The 16,364-nt window shown below is 40.2% G+C and overlaps 1 protein-coding gene across 6 annotated transcripts in view; it reads right to left on the reverse strand.

The window, feature by feature from the left end:
- Positions 1-14,988, reverse strand: part of ZNF366 (zinc finger protein 366) — a 69,448-nt gene extending 54,460 nt beyond the window's left edge. For 4 of the 6 annotated variants that reach the window (XM_011227608.3, XM_019801879.2, XM_034656338.1 and 1 more), the window contains exon 1: positions 14,817-14,988. The gene's annotated coding sequence lies outside the window, so the exon portion shown is untranslated. Of the gene's footprint in view, positions 1-8,942; positions 8,989-14,816 lie in introns of all 6 variants that reach the window. The other 2 variants (XM_034656334.1, XM_034656339.1) reach the window with 1 other exon arrangement.
- Between the last annotated feature and the right edge of the window lie 1,376 nt (positions 14,989-16,364).

Genomic DNA, 16,364 nt, shown 5'->3' on the forward strand with positions numbered 1-16,364 from the left:
CGCCCCCCCCCCCTGTTTTAAAAAAAAAAAAAAAAAAAAAAGAGAGAAGAAAAAGAAAGAAAAAAAGAAAAGAAAGCTATGTCAGCCAGCACTGAAACTCAGGGCAGCCCATCTTTTAAAGTCTAGCAACAGGTGCTTTAGCCCTACCTGAAACACTTCACTTTGCAAACAATAAAACAGAAACAAAACCCTCTTTCTGTTAGTCTCGAAAATTTTTTATGTAATAAAGCCAAATAACTATCCATGGGATAATCTGGAAGTGAAATTTTAAGCTAGATAAACATTGAGCCTGCTATGAAAGTTCATTCTAACTTCCTTTGACCCTCTTATAACTGTGGTCCTCAGCATTTTGGTTTGTGGTAAGAAAGCATTGCTTCTCTCCTATCTAGAAGGTCTACTGGTCTTGTTTCCTCTTACAGTTTTTAAAGAAGAATATAGCCTGTACTTCGGTTCCAAGCCCGGCTCGTTCCGCCTGATCCCTTCCATACATGTCTTGATGCATCTGACACATAAAATTGAGAGACTTGTAAAGTCTGAGGGACCAGACTAGATGAGGCATCATCATCTCGCTAGCTTGAGCTCACGGAAGCAAAAACTCCTCACCAGAGCGTTCTGCACAAAAGCAGCTCTCCTAACTACCTGCCTGTGATGAAGGAAATGTAGATGAGGAATCACATATCTAGAATTGCCCTCTCTTCCGAATTCACATTTTCAATTACTCGTTGTTCATTCCAGAAATATCTATCAAGTCCCGACTATGTGTCAAAAACAGTGGCAAGTGGTGCCTAACACAACCATAATATTTGCTGAGTGTGTGCTATGTGTCCAGAATGTGTGAAAGACATCACATGCGTTAACTCATGTGACTGTCCCAGCATTGTGTGAGGTAGGTACTATTCTTTTTCTCATCTTACCAATGAGGAAACTAGGACACAAATAGGTTAAGTAAATTGCCTGAGGTCACAGAGATAAAAAGGAGAGGAACCAGGACTTTTTCTTGAAGACAGTTGTTAGATGAAGAAATTAAACAGTAATGACACATACTTCCAGACACTTTCTAGACTTCTATCAAATATACAAACTGACTCTAGGTAGCAGTTTAAGAATAGAAAAGCTCATTGCTACCAAAGACTTAGTTTATTCCAAGTACCTCCCTGAATTTTATTAGTGAATCCCAGTTTTGATCTCCTGCGGTGATTCCCAGGCTTCTCAGCATGAGGACTCCCATCGCAAATTATAAAATTAAACCCATTTTCCAAATCCCCAGTAAGTTAGAAAAAATATGAAATAACCCAAAGCCCTTTGAGTTCAGCAACCTCTTCAAATTAATTTATATTTTATTAATTACCCTAATATAATTAGATTTGAAAAGCAGAGGTACATATACATTCACAACATTGTTTAGTCTGCATGCAAACATTAAGCGCTTGACATCTAAATACAAATACCCTGCCTCCTTAAACTGGGTCTCCTGACCCCCCGAGATCCACAGAGCTGTATCACTTCGGCCAGTTGTTCCTCCTCCCTGAGCCTCGGTTTTCTCATCTCTAAAGTGGTATAATAGATGATAAGAGCTTTTCCAGAGGATCTCAGAATTAACGTGAAGCCAGCAGGAGTTTGGAGGGCTTTTGTTCTTGAGGAGACAAAAATGTTTAAAAACACAGTCCCTAACAAATATAGTTCCGATGCAGTTAGAGAGAATGGAAACACATGAGCGAGTTAGTGAGCCGGGCAACGCACTGAAGTAAACTATGCCTTCTGGAACCTAGTTCTAGAATGTGACATAATGTGTAAGGCAGGAAGTCTATGCAAAAGGGGTTCACTGTCACCTTACATACAGGGGAAATTTAATTCACTTGAAAGCTATCAATTTGTTGTTGTTAGGGTCTGGCTGCTATCTGTGGCTGAGACCCTTGAAGTTACAGGGACCCCAGGTTGTCCGGGTGTAGATACCTCCCTTGCTGTGTGGCGCTGAGACTGAAGTTGGGGACCGTGAGCCTATACACATCACGGTGATGGAAGAGGTTTGGTTTGATTTGCTTTGAAGCTGCAACTCACATGTATTGAATGGCTGCCATGGCCAGGAGGTTATACAATGGCCCTAATATTAGTATTTGACGATATTTTGATCCAAATGTAATTTAAAGCACTTTTGTCATACATATTGAAACTTTCTCTTTAACTTAACAGGCTCGACCCCCAGCCTGATGTCACAGTCTCACGATTTTGCAGCTTGCATTCATCACGTGCTCAGGATATAATCGACTCCAGGGATGAAAGTTTCAAAGTTTCCCTCAGTGATATTGGCTTGGGGGCAGCAGAAATGACTCCAGTATCTCCATTTGGGTTCTTGGATTAAGAAAACAAGCCGCCTATACCCCCAAACTCCCAGTTCATGACATTAGTGAGTACACAGCTTGATAACCTAGCTGCCTCTCTTTCCTCCACTGCAGGGAAAGTGGGTCCCATGAGCAGTGGAGTTCAGATTAATAATTAGAAGGGCTAACATTGGGGCACCTGGGTGGCACAGCGGTTAAGCGTCTGCCTTCGGCTCAGGGCGTGATCCCGGCGTTATGGGATCGAGCCCCACATCAGGCTCTTCTGCTATGAGCCTGCCTTCTTCCTCTCCCACTCCCCCTGCTTGTGTTCCCTCTCTCCCTGGCTGTCTCTATCTCTGTCGAATAAATAAAAAATAAAATCTTTAAAAAAAAAAAAAAAGAAGGGCTAACATTTACTGAATATTACTATGAGGCAGGCACTGTGCTAAGAATTACATGAATTATCACTCTTAATCCCCACAGTAAACCTTAAGAGAGGGGTGCTGTTTTATACCTATCATGCAGATGAAGAAATTAGAACTACCCATGTGTTCATTATCACACTGCTGGCAGGCAAGAGGGCTGGAGCTTGATTTCAAGCAGCTGTCCCTGGGATGTGAGTTGTGAGCACTCCTCTGTATTGTCTTGTCACTCCTTCCCCACATATCTGCTTGCTGGGATGCCTTGTCACCCTGGTTGACAACTATATTTTACATGGTGCCAAGACAATGTGGACCTGATACACTGAGATGCTCCTGAGTGAGAAAGAACTAATCCTTGGGTTGTGGCTTTCTCTGTGGTAGTCAGTGACATGCTGGCAGGGGAAAGACAACGGGAAGGTAGACAGATGTCAGATGATCATCCCTGAAGAAATTCTCAGAGTATGGAACGTGAAGTCAGAACCATCCTTAGAGAGCAACTGGTCCAACCCCTTCATTTTACAGATGAGGAAATAGAGGCTCAGACAGTTGTCCACAGTCACGGAGCTGGTGTGAGACTCAGAACCCCCTCTCTCTCCCTCTCCCCTCTCATTTGTTTTGAGTACAAAAGAATATTCAGTGAAAATTTTTCCTTTACACCCCTTCCCCTACCCCAGCCATCACAATCAGATTGCCCAAAGGCAAATTCTTTTCTTTTTTCAAATTTAAATTTATTTATTTATTTAAATTTAATTAAGATATACTGTATTATTAGTTTCAGAGGTAGAGGTCAGTGATTCATCAGTTGCATATAACACCGTGCTCATTACATCACGTGCCCTCCTAATGCCCATCACCCATTTACCCCCCGCCCCCACCCCTCCAGCAACCCTCAGTTTGTTTCCTAGAGTTTAGAGTCTCTTACGGTTTGCCTCCCTCTCTCTTTTCATCTTATTTTATTTTTCCTTCCCTTCCCCTATGTTCATCTCCTTTGTTCCGAAAGGCAAATTCTCTTAGCAGGTGTATTGTATCCTTTTAAAGATATTCTCTGCATACCAAAAAATATACTTTTGTTTTGTTTTGTTTTTTACCCCAAAATGATAACATTTCGTAGACTGGCAGAATCTTGCTTTTTTTCCTTAACTCTACAGGTTGGGGGTTGCTCCATTATTACAACATATAGAACTTCCTCACTTTTTTCATTCACAAATTTGACAACTGTATTGAGATATAATTTATATTATATAAAATTCATACATTTCTAAGTGACAATGTGATGAGTTTTAGGTAATTTATATAGTTGTACAATCATTACCAAAACCCACTTTTGGAGTAATTTCATTACTCCCAGAAAGTTCCATTATGCTCATTTGCAGTCACTTCCAGCGTCTACTTCTAGCCCCAGGCAGCTACCCAGCTACTTTTCATCTCTCTAGTTTTTTTGGTTTTCAAAATTTCAAATAAATGAAATCATTCAATATCTGTTATATACCTGGCTCCTTAAATACTGTTGTGTCTGGCTGCTTTTCCTAGCAAGGTGTTCTTGAGATTCACCACGTTATTGCATAGAACAGTAGTCCCTTTTCATGGCTGGGTGATATCCCATTGCACAGATCTACCCCCTTTTGTTTCTCTACTCACCAGTTGATTGACCTTCAAATTGTTTCCAGTTTAGGGCAATTATGAATAATGGTGCTGTGAACATTTGTGCATGAGTCTTTAAATGGATATTTGATTTCATTATTAGGGGGTAGTTACCTAGAAGTAGAATTGCTGGGTTGCATGGTGAGTGTATATTTAACTGTTTCCCAAAGTGGCAGCACCCTGTCCCATTCCCACTGACGATGTGTTAGAGCTCTAGTTTCTGCACATCCTCAAGAACATTTGATATTTTCAGTCTTGGTTTGGGACATTTTACTGAATATGCAGTTATATCTCATCATGCTTTTAATTTGCATTTTCTTTATTGATATTACGTATTTTTTCATGTGCTTATTTGCCATTTGTATATCTTCTGTGGTTCAGTATCTATTCAAAATTTTTGCCCAGGTTTTAACTGGGCTGTTTGTGCTATTCCTGAGTTGTTGAGCATTCTTTATATATTCTGGAAACAAGTGCTTTATCAGCTCTGTTTTGCAAATATTTTCTCCTGTTTATGGCTTATCTTTTTATTTTTCTAATGGTGTCCTTTTTTTTGAACAACATAAGTTTTTAATTTTTACAATGTCCAATGTATCAATTTTTTCATGTATTATCTGTGCATTTTGTGTCTTAACTAAGAATTCATTGGCTAACCACAGTTACAAAGTTTTCTCCTAAGTTTTCTTTTAAAAATTTTATAATTTTAGGGGCGCCTGGGTGGCACAGCGGTTAAGCGTCTGCCTTCGGCTCAGGGCGTGATCCCGGCGTTATGGGATCAAGCCACATCAGGCTCCTCTGCTATGAGCCTGCTTCTTCCTCTCCCACTCCCCCCTGCTTGTGTTCCCTCTCTCGCTGGCTATCTCTATCTCTGTCAAATAAAATAAAATCTTTAAAAAAAAATTTTATAATTTTAACTCTTACATTTAAGTCTGCTCTAAGTTAATGCATGTGTATGGTGTGAAGTAAGAGCCTAAGGTCGGGTTTCCTTTTGCATATAGATACTCAGTCGTTCAAGTGCCATTTGTTTCAAAGATTGTCTTTCCCTCATTGCATTACCTTTACACCTTTGTCACAGTTGACCATATACCTAGAGTCCATTCCTGGACTTTATTCTATTCATTCTTTTTTAGGGCTGCATAATGCTCCAATCTAGAGCCGCACTGTGCTTAATTTGATCAGTCCCTTATTAATGGATAATTATGCTACTTACAATCTTTTCTGACTATTTCAAATAATGCTGTGGTAAATATATTGCGTTGTGGGGATGTCTTTTTGCATCTTATAAGTATATTGTAGGGTTAATTCCAAGAGAAGTCAGTTTTACGTTTTGATGGACATTAACAAATTTCTCGCTATAGTAAGTTTTGCTAGTCCACTCTTGCGCCAGATGCATGACAATACTCTCCAGATCCCCAGAAACAAATATGCTAACAGATGTTTCATCTTTTGTTTCATTAAGTAGGTAAAAAATAGTATCTCATGGTTTTAATTTGTATTTGCTTATTATGAAGTAGGATAAGTATCTTTTATTTATAAATTTTAGAGCCAGCTATGTTTCATTTTATGTGAAATGTAGTTCATGTCATTTGCCCATTTCTTGTGGTATTAAGTTCCTTGTGATACACATTATATATGTTTCCCCTTGTTTTGTGTTTGTCTTTTGACCTTATTAATTTAGTTTTGGCCCTGTAGAAGCCCTTTAAGTAATAAAATGTGTAATAAATGCTAAGGCTTCTTGGTAAAACCAGAAAGATGTTCCCTACTCTGAGATTCAAAAAAAGAATCTCTCATTTTTTTCTTATTTTGTATGTTCTTATTTTTAATCTTTTCAATTTTTTCTCTATTTGGAATTTATTTTAATTCATGAAATAAAGTGGGGATGTAAGTTTTCCCCCCAAATAGCTACTGAGTGGCCCTAACATCATTAATTACATGATCCAGCATTCCCCTCTGATGTGCAATGCTGTTTTTGTCATATACTGAATTTCCATATGTATCCGGGTTACTGATCTGCCATCTATTCACGTGTTAATAAGCACACTCAACCCTCTATTCTCTGACTCCTGTCCTGTGTTACTTATATTTTCAAAATGAGTTAGTGCATGAAAGCCTTTATGCATTGCTTGCAGTAACACTTAAGTCCTTTCTCACCTTCTGTCCTGCTGTCACTAGCTAACAAAACTCAAACTCTTTCTAGTACCCCTAAAGAAAATATAATTAGGATAGTAAGTCTGTTTGGAAGTACAGGTGATTAATAAGCAGATACTACATTTTTGAGTCAAATAAATAATTTGGTGCTAATCCATGGTTTCCTTCTAGAACAACCAATGATTTTGGATAGGCTGTGTATCTGTGTGTGTGTGTATATGTTTATACACGTGTGTGATGCTCATGTGCCATAAACAGAAGAAATAGCACTTTATTAAGTAAACCAAATCCCCCTCCCCCCCCAAATCCATAGTGGTTGAAAAACAAATAAGTCTGTCACTTTATGTCCTAATCATTCTGGGGTAGTATTTGCTCATGGTTCAAGATACTTCCCAGCTTCATGGATTAATATGTGATGCCAAAATTCCTCTCCTTGGAGGGTCAGAAGGAGCACAAAAGAGCCAGTGTAAGCCATTGTAAAGAGTGGGAGGTCTGAGCCCTTGGAGTTTGTGAAGACACCCTAGATAGGATTGCCTTCTTCAAAATGATGTAGTACTGGGCTATACCTTCTTGTCCCCAAACTGGGCTCTCCACTCCTTCTCTCCAGCACGCGTGCTCAGACCCGGGGCCCGGGCTGCTGTCGGGAGATAAGAACTCTACCCTTGGGGACCTAGACAGAGCCAGAGATGGGTCATTGTGCCGAGATGGGACTGGGTGGCAGGAGCACTGTGGACGAAGTTGGAGGAGACACTGCCTTGCTTGCTGCATTACTGGATGTCTCCTGAGCATCAAGAAAGAATAGTCCCTCCTTACTCACCTTTCTAGAAAAACCTGGTAGGAGGAGGAATTCTACACATACCTATGAGTAACTGTGTGAAACTTTTTTAATGTTCCTCACCCTAAAAGTTCAAGGTCTAGTGTTTCAGGAACCCCATCTTGATGGATTAAGTACAGTTCTCATTAGCACCTTCAAAGTGTTCAGTATATATATACATATTTTTAGGATAATGCTGGAAGATCTCTCTTTATCTTTCTTTCTTGACTGAAAAAATCCTGTAGGGTTGGGGCTGGGGGAGGGAGGATCCACTGTGTTGGGGGAAGAAAACTGCCTGAACTAGAAAAACAGCAAGAAACAAAGTGGTGGTGTATTGCAGTGGGTGTTCCATAAAACAGAGTTGAAAACGTGAAGTTCTGCGTCTCCCTGCACTTCCTGTGGAAGAAGGCCAGAGGGCCTTGATAAGGGGGAGAAGCCACCATCTCCATCCAGGCAGAGGCCTGGATGAAGCAAACCAGAGGCTATTCCGGTCCTCTCCCTCACTCTCTTCCGGCCCTGCTTCCTTTCCCCACCCCTCCAACAATACCCCCTCTTGATTTCTGTTCCAAGACAGAACGGTGAGTCCCAATGAAAAGGAAACTTTAAGGATTCTTTCCACGAAGTTTTCTAACTGGGAAGAGTGAGGTGTGTGTGTTGGCATTTGCTCCTTGGCAGTGATGTTGGAGACCCCAGAGGCCCCCATCTTTTTCCCTGAGGCAGACTCAAGGCAGGTAGCAGGGTTTCTTGTCCCCATTCTCCAACAGTCAATGGAAGAAGCTGGTAGAGTACCTCTTCTTCCTGGAAGGACTCTTAATTTATTCTCTCTTGTGTGGTTGCTTTAATTTTTTTTTCAAGCTGCTGAAAAGCTGAATGTCTTTTGGAGCTGATGTCACCCCAAATACTTGTCACTACCCCTGTTGGGACTTACTTACCCTGAGCTAGCAGCTTATGGAATAGGCAGACATTTGGCCCCCTCCCCAGCTTCATTAGATCTGGGGAAGGCCTAGAAATCTGCCCCAGGTGATTCTGATGTTTGGTGTTCAGAACACACTTGAAAAACAATACCCCAGACCTTTTCTCTCTGAGATTATCTGGGTCCTTTGGTGTGGAGTTGACCTGCTTAGTGAGACCTTAAAAATCATGCCTAATGTTGCTCAGAGCTGAATGGACTCAAGACTTACGTAATAACCACTGTAACCACTCTCCAAGAGGGGTTATGTTATCTTGGGTAAGGTCAAAGTCGACAAAAGGCTCTGTAAACTCTTTTGAACAGGAACCCACATTCTGAAATCACTCTGTACACAACAGGTCAAACCCTAAAGTAGTGCTGCTTATACTTGAATGTGCATCTTAATCATATGGACATCATGTTAAGATACTGACTCTGATTCAAGGAGGTCTGGGATGGAACTAGAGTTTGTGCTTTTCTAACAGACTCCTAGGTGTTGCCATGCTGTTGGTTCTGGGACTACAGTTGAGGAACACTACCTTAAGGGATACTTAATTTTTTAAAAATATTATTAGCCTCAGATAACATTTTCTTCTTAATGAGAAACCCAACACAAGCAACATCAATTTAGTGACCTTAAGTAAATCACTTACTTTCTCTAGTTTATCTGTTAAACAAGGTGGTTGTCTTCCTTCATTTCTGAAATGAGAGCAAGAAAGCACTTACTTCTTAGAATGGGAAGGTTAGGTGAAATGACGTATATATAGTTCTTGGCAGGCCCCAAACTTGGAAATGACCCTTCCATAAATGTTGCCATTGGTGGTGGTAGTAGTGCTCTTGGGGGGCTCTTTCTCCCATTTCATATCAGTTGCCATCATGGAATGAAGTCCAAGTGAGGCCATAACATAGGAAAATAGGAGAATGGGTCAAAATTGCCTTTGTGTGCTCTGGTACTCAGCTTTATCAATGTGAACAGAAAGAGCTTTTTCAGTTTCCACTACAAATAACCTTGGACCCCCATGGGCCCCTTGTTGTATTTTATTTTTATTGTATTTACCACTTTAAATTGGACAAATAATTGCAGAACTGCCTCAACTGCAGTATTTGTTCGTTTGATTGTCTCTACTGCCTACTACTTACATAAAGGAAAGGGTGTTGTACACCACAAGGATATCACATTTCCCTCCCTGAATTCACCCCTTCATGTTTGTGTAAACTCAGCCTGAGTGGCATCCCTTTACTTGAATTTACAACCCTCCCTATAAAAAAACAGAGAGCACTGAGCATTTCCTACAAAGCTGAATTCTGGCTCACAGCTCTTTTAGCCAAGGAAAAACAAATGACTTCTCTCTCTCTTTCTCCAAAAACAATTTGCTAACCCATCATCTGCCCAGAAAACAAATCGAAAATAAAATGCAACCAACAGTCTTCTTTGTGGATCTGATAAATGTTTATCTCCCACGAGCGAGTAGGTGGGGTCCTTGCCAAGATGACACATTAATATACATAAATGTAGCAGCTCCACGCATATAATGGTGGAATAAGCTATAATTGCAGTCAATTCAGGCGGGGAATAAATATGTCAAGCTGGCAGTTTGCTATTGTCTAGACCTTAAAAAAGTTTGACTAACTTTTTTTACTTACTAACTACTGCAATTGGCTTTATATTAAGATAACATATTTCACTCCCCAGCCCACTTACATATTATCTATTCCACAAATATTTATTGTGCATCTGTTATATACCATGTGCTATTCTAGGCCCTGAGCACACAGCAGTGAACAAATGAGGTCCCTGTCCTCATGGTGCCTATTTTCTGGTGAACTCATATATTACACATATCTCCTGATGAAGACATGTTCTTATCCTTTTATCTAAATGTCTTTGTTTTTATCTAAAAGTATTTGGTTTTTATTCCCAGGTGTGATTTAGAACATTCACATGTCCTGTAACCCTCAGAGTTTACCCCTGACTTTAATATTCAACATGGTGAAGCATTAAAAAAAAAGAAAAAAAAAAGTATTTGGTTTTTGAATGGTCAAAAGCGAGCAGCCATTATTAGGCTAACTGTTTCTAAGAGTGCCCATCAAAATACTTGTTGTCTCTCTGCTCCTATCAGATGGAGACCTGTGTCCATTGCTGCTCTACTTAATTAGATATAAACATATGAGAAAAAAATTGAGTGATTTAGGTAGAAACAAAATCGGCAAAATCAGAATAATTTTTTCTTTAAGTTGCAGATTTTTCTTATAATTAAAGGAGATGTAACATGGCTTGTGAGTGCTGGTTTTTCAAACAGCATTATCATTCTTTTGCCTTTCCATGTCACCATTAACTTAGGGATGAGGATCTGATGTCTAAAATAGGCTCAGCAAGAACACACTGTAAAAGTGTAAAAACAAAACAAAAAGTTTATGAGGTTGAATCTAGCAATAATTTTTAACACTTGAATAGAAAAATTTAGTGTCTGTTTTTCTTGACTAAATTAACAATGCATGTTCACTATAAGATGAAAATAATATAGAAATGCATAAATCAAAAAGTGCTATACACACACAGCATTACAGTATGTATACATCTAAGTAATTGCTCTTTTTATGATTCATGTATGGTATAGAACATAGATTAGTCTCATCAGATTGTTTGGCTAGCATATATCTCACTTTATCATACTAACAGCTTCTAGAATAACAATTGATAAATTCAAAACTAATTTCTAGAGAGGATATCCAGTGCTGAGTAGGAATTCCACTTAAAAGCATGGTTCTTAAAGCATACATTTTTATTTAATGTCAATGAAATCCTGAGGAAAACAGAACAAGACACTTACCATTTGTTTAGAAACTCATAGGATGTCAGTATCAGAATCTCATAGATCATCCAGTGCAGTGGGCAGGGGAGAAGAGTGTAAACAAGCCCCCAGGTGAATTCTCATTCACACTGAACACAGGCAGACTGCGCTGAGAATTACGGATTTGCTCTGACTCCATCATTTTGTAGATAAGAAAACAGGTCCAAGCGAGTAAAGAAACCCTCGAGGTTACACATAGAGGGAATGGTGGGGTCAGACAAGAGCAGAACCAGTGTTCCGACTCCTAATCTGCTGTTTGTCCGACTGCACTGAGCCACATTAGAAGACACCTTTTGCACATTAGCACAGAACAACCCAACTTCAACTTGCTCTCCAAAGATTAAGTTGCTCAAACAAGTCTTTATGGTATCAGAAACTCTTATTCCAACCAAGAACCTCAAAGTTTCGCATTATTAGTGACAGATTTCTGGTTGTTGTTGTGGTTGTACGTTTTCTTCGGGAAAGTAGAGAGGGAAGTTTAACCAAGACCTAAGCTAAAGTATCGCTATTACTTGACAAATTAATCAGCATGTACATTTTAAAGTTTAGAGCGAGAGAAAAATAGCAGTTGGATGAACCACACCCCCCACCCACCCACCTCCAGCCGCACACATACACTATGGTGATAATGGTGTTCTTATTATCCATGTGAAGTTAAATGGCTCTTTATGAAAATGTTTAGGGGGAGAGATCACCGAGTGTGCCGCCCTCAGTAAGGAGACAACATGTCATTTCAAGTCCTTTCTCTGTGGCTGAGTCATGGAACTGCCACGATGGTCTCCAAAAAACGTGTCTCCAGTCCTCCATGGCCAGGGAAAAGGTCAGCAATGACACAGAGCTCAACAGTTTGGGGAAGTAGGTGAAAGGGAGAATGGAACATCTACAGTGTGATTGCAGTCTCTCCAAACACTCATCTAAGCTGAAAACCTTTATTCCAAGGCAACCTTTCCCCTGCATTGAGCTCTGTTGAACACAGCTGGCATTTTAATGAGGCTAACTCTGGTGTTTCTGCCCTAAGCGGAGATGAACATCAAAACATTCAGCTCTGCCTTCCTTTATTTTACAAGAATTTGGGGTTCAGGATACCTTCACTAAATGTGTGCCCAACTCTAAAGCTATGAGGAGTAATAGTTACTTGTTCTGATAGACCCTTGGCATAGTATTGACCAAAGATAATGACACAAATTAAGGAAGATGTAGTCTATTCTCCACATTAAAAAAAATACAGTACCCTTAAGTAATATACGACTTAAAAAAAAATGACAGCTGATATTGATTGACTCCTGCTACTTGCCAGGCATTGTCCATAATCGCCACAGTAATTGTGTTACATACGTAATCTTATTTAATCCTCACAAATCTATTACGTGCAGGTTTACACTTGAGGAAACTGAGGCTTAGGGGGGTGAACGACCTGTCCTAAGGCCCATAGTCACCACATGACAAAGCTGGAATTCAAACCCAAATTTGTAAGACAACAAAGTCTGTGCTTTTAATGCTCTAATTTGATTCACGTTGCCACACGAAGACTTACAGGACGCATCCTAACATAATTTAACATTTATTCAACAAGTTTGTAATTAGATGTATGGTTTTGGCCCAAATTAATTAAAGAAATCTCCTTTGCATCAAATTCTGAATCATTCCAAGCTGGAGTTCCCCTGATGATATCACAAAGCGCCTCTGATGACCCCAAAGAAGAATCACACAGTGGAAGTTTCCACAAATGCCAACTCCTTGGAATTGAGTGGAGACAGAGTGGTAGGAACTAGACTAAATGAGTCAATGGCTTTTTTCTTTAGGTAGTTGAATATTTTCCCACAACATCAAATAAATATGCTCATTGCAATGACTTAGCAACTTAAACGGAAATAATATGCATTTTTTCTCCTAAAGAAGAGAACATATCCTGAGCTCCTTAATCTCGGGCCACAGTGAAGGAACATGCTAGAAGTGTGGCTGTTTTCTGCACCATTGGCACGATACCCACCTTTTGCCTTACTTGTCTTTAGAGAGTGTGACTCTGCTGTCATTTTTTGTCATACTGTATTGCATCTGATGCTTTTATTCAATAGCCAAAGCTATAGAGCATTCTATGATGTTGTTTTAATTAAGGGCAAAATTAAATATGTTATCAAGAAAAAACGAAACCGAAAGAAGCAAGTCAAGATCGCAAAGCAGAGTTTTCTACTGGGGTCACAGTTGCTGATAAAAGATGCAAAATGCCCAGGTCGGTCAGTCCTGGCTATCTTTTAACCTGAAGATCTATGAAATGGGGTGGCCGAAAACCCCTTTCAAATGTTATCAGAATAATTTTGCATCCTCAAGCAGGCAAACGCTAATCACACCTCCCTGACATTGCTCATTTTACAGTGCTCATAAGGAAAGCCTCTTGAAAAAAGGAGAAGAAAAAAGAAATCTGACTAATGGAATAAAACATACATTACAGCCTGGTGTCAGCATATTTTCTCAGTCTTAATAAGGTGATGGCTCAGTGTTGAGTAAAGATTAATTACTTGATTGTGGTTCATACGCAGTCTGGCCAAATTAATTTATAAAGGAGAGACTGGGTGTTTTTATCATACTTTTCACTCCCTAGGTTACTTCGTTCCCTAAGTTTTATAGAAATGAATATTTAAAAAACTGCATGATCTTTGTCTTTCACTTACTCAACACCTCTGAATTAAATGGCTATTATTAGTAATTATACATAGTCTTTCTGAGTGACCTTGCTGGCCTATTTTTGACAATGTGCTCTTGGCTCCCTCGTGGCTTGCCATGATGAGTTCTTGGTAACATTATCCTTTCTGACAAGTTTAATTGAAGCGAGTTAGACTTTTAAAAACTAGCTGTCTGTATAAGCTTTGCCAGTTTGTTCTATTTGGTGCTTGGAAAACCAGGTGCTGGTTGAGTATTTTTCAAGTGCGTCTGTAGCTTAGTTTTTCGCTCCTACTGCCAGAAGAGATCGATCTTAATCCTATTCTAGCCACATGTTGTTTTTCAGAACTAAAGCTATATGCCCCAAAATCTTTGCCTTCTTTTTTGTGGCAGATGACATCGTCCATTGACGATAGGTAATAAATTTACACTCAGTCCATATGTGGAACATGAATACATAAGCATGCAGTACAATTCACAGTGACATTCTTTTCTTTTTCCTCCAGCCTCAGTGATACAGAATAACAGCTATAACTTAACATGCTTTTTTTTTGGGGGGGGGGTCTTGAATGGAAAGAAAAGAACAAGAGAAGGCCACCCTCAATCTAGACAAGTACAAAAGCCCTAGAGCAAACCACAGTTCTTAGCAGACACTCTCCTAAGTTTCCCTGGACATAGCACTGAGGACAACTGAATTCTCTAGTAAAGACACATCACACACTCCAGTGGCTCCTGGTTAACTCAGCCGCGCTATCTGTACCAAAAATCAGATTTAACACACCGTCCTCCTTAGCCCCAGTGCGATTTTATGTCCAGGTCTGCCAGCCTCAGCACTATAAAGCATCAGTATTCTCTTAAAAAAAAAAAAGTATAAGCTTAAATCCTGGGCCATCCATCAGTCATACCCTCGGATTAAGGATTATACCCAGCAAGGTATTTTCTGTTGGAGGTGCCCACGGCAATATCCATCCCAGGGACATTGAAATGGAAGTAGAAATGATTGCATGGGGAACTTACCAGCTCCTGAGTGTGGATGGCTGCAGCAGCCCCAGTGCTTTACCTGATCCCTTGCTCTCTCTGTCTCTCTCCCTCTCTCTCTCCCTCTTTCTCTTGTGTACAGATTGCAGGGAACTTAAAGAACTCGCAGGGACAATGTTTCAAATGACTTAAGAAAGAGAACAGGAACAATACTTCGTTCTCTTTTTCTCAGATGAGTACCTTCGGGAAGAAGGAAGGAAGGGAGGGGAGAGGGAGGAAGTCAACAACCCTTTGCTTTCCTGAAAAAAAAATAAGGAAACAGAAGATAGACATCTCATTTTCTCTTAAACAAAATGTTGGAAGGGGCAAAAAAAAAAAAAATCTTTGAAAAAAGGAATTCCTCACATATGCTCCCCCCACCCCAAGAGGTTTAAAGAGATGAAAAGCCTTACTGGCTTGGCCTGTCCAAACAAATGGTGTTCCAGAAAGGCAGGCTCTCCTGAGCTTGTAGCCCCTGGTATCTGGTTTGCAGAACTGACACAGCCAAAAGGGAACAAATCATTTCATGTTGCTTCAGAACGAAGGAGTGGTTGGTCTGTTGTGCTCACTGAGGCAGACCTCAGCCTGTGAGGCTGGGCAGGGTGCCGGTCAGCCAGGGCATTTGGCTGTTCTTGGGCTCTTTGAAACAGCAGCATTGCTGCAATTTTGTAGCCTCACTCTAGATGCTTAGAGTTTTTCCAGGTACAAAGCAGATTTATGCACTGGTCCTGAGCTCTGTGCAGCCAACCAAGACAAGCTTCCATCTTTGCCCATATTTTCAAAAAGGGAAAAAAAAGCCACTTGCCAACACTGCCATTGGACATAGTTAGCTCGTGTTGGATTTAGTCACCCCTGGAAAAACTGAAAGGTGATTTCTCATTTGTTTTCAAAATACTGTGAAGCAGCATAGGTCTTAGATAAGTCAGCCAGGTTTTGAAACGGGAAGGGGAGCCTGACTAGAAGGAGCAAAGACATGGAGGAATATCCTTTGACAAGGGAGAGGTGCTTGGCAGTTCAGTGGGTCGGCGTGAGCTCTGTTTAGAGTAGTTGCGCTCTGACTGTGTTGAGTATCTTGTGCCTTTCATTCATCTGGTTAAGACCATTTTCACCACAAACAGGAACCAGCAGTTATGTGGACCTTTGTGGCAGCAGAAGAAAAACCAGCTTTAAGGTACTTCCTTATTTCACTCAATTGTGAAAAAATGGGGCGGAGAATCACACCTGAACACGAGGAGCAACTAAAGCGAATTCAGGGAAAGAGAGATTCTGATTCAGTCTCTCTGAAAGACTTTTATTGGGTTCAGGGGTGAGTAAGGTTACTCTTTTATCCCCACAATTTTCTTCACCCATTTATTTATCTATCTGTCTATCCATCCATCCATCTCTCTGAATATGTGTGTGTATATCAAAGAGGACATGAAGAGACTGTTACTGAGTAGGTTTATAAGAGCCAGAACAGTCTCTTCCTTGCATTCCCCATGGCATCACTTCTGGCACAACATACGCATTTCTGGTATGGGTCCCCCAACCCCATGGACACATGAGAAA

This window comes from Ailuropoda melanoleuca, chromosome 3 (assembly GCF_002007445.2).
Source record: "Ailuropoda melanoleuca isolate Jingjing chromosome 3, ASM200744v2, whole genome shotgun sequence".
Lineage (NCBI taxonomy): Eukaryota > Metazoa > Chordata > Mammalia > Carnivora > Ursidae > Ailuropoda > Ailuropoda melanoleuca.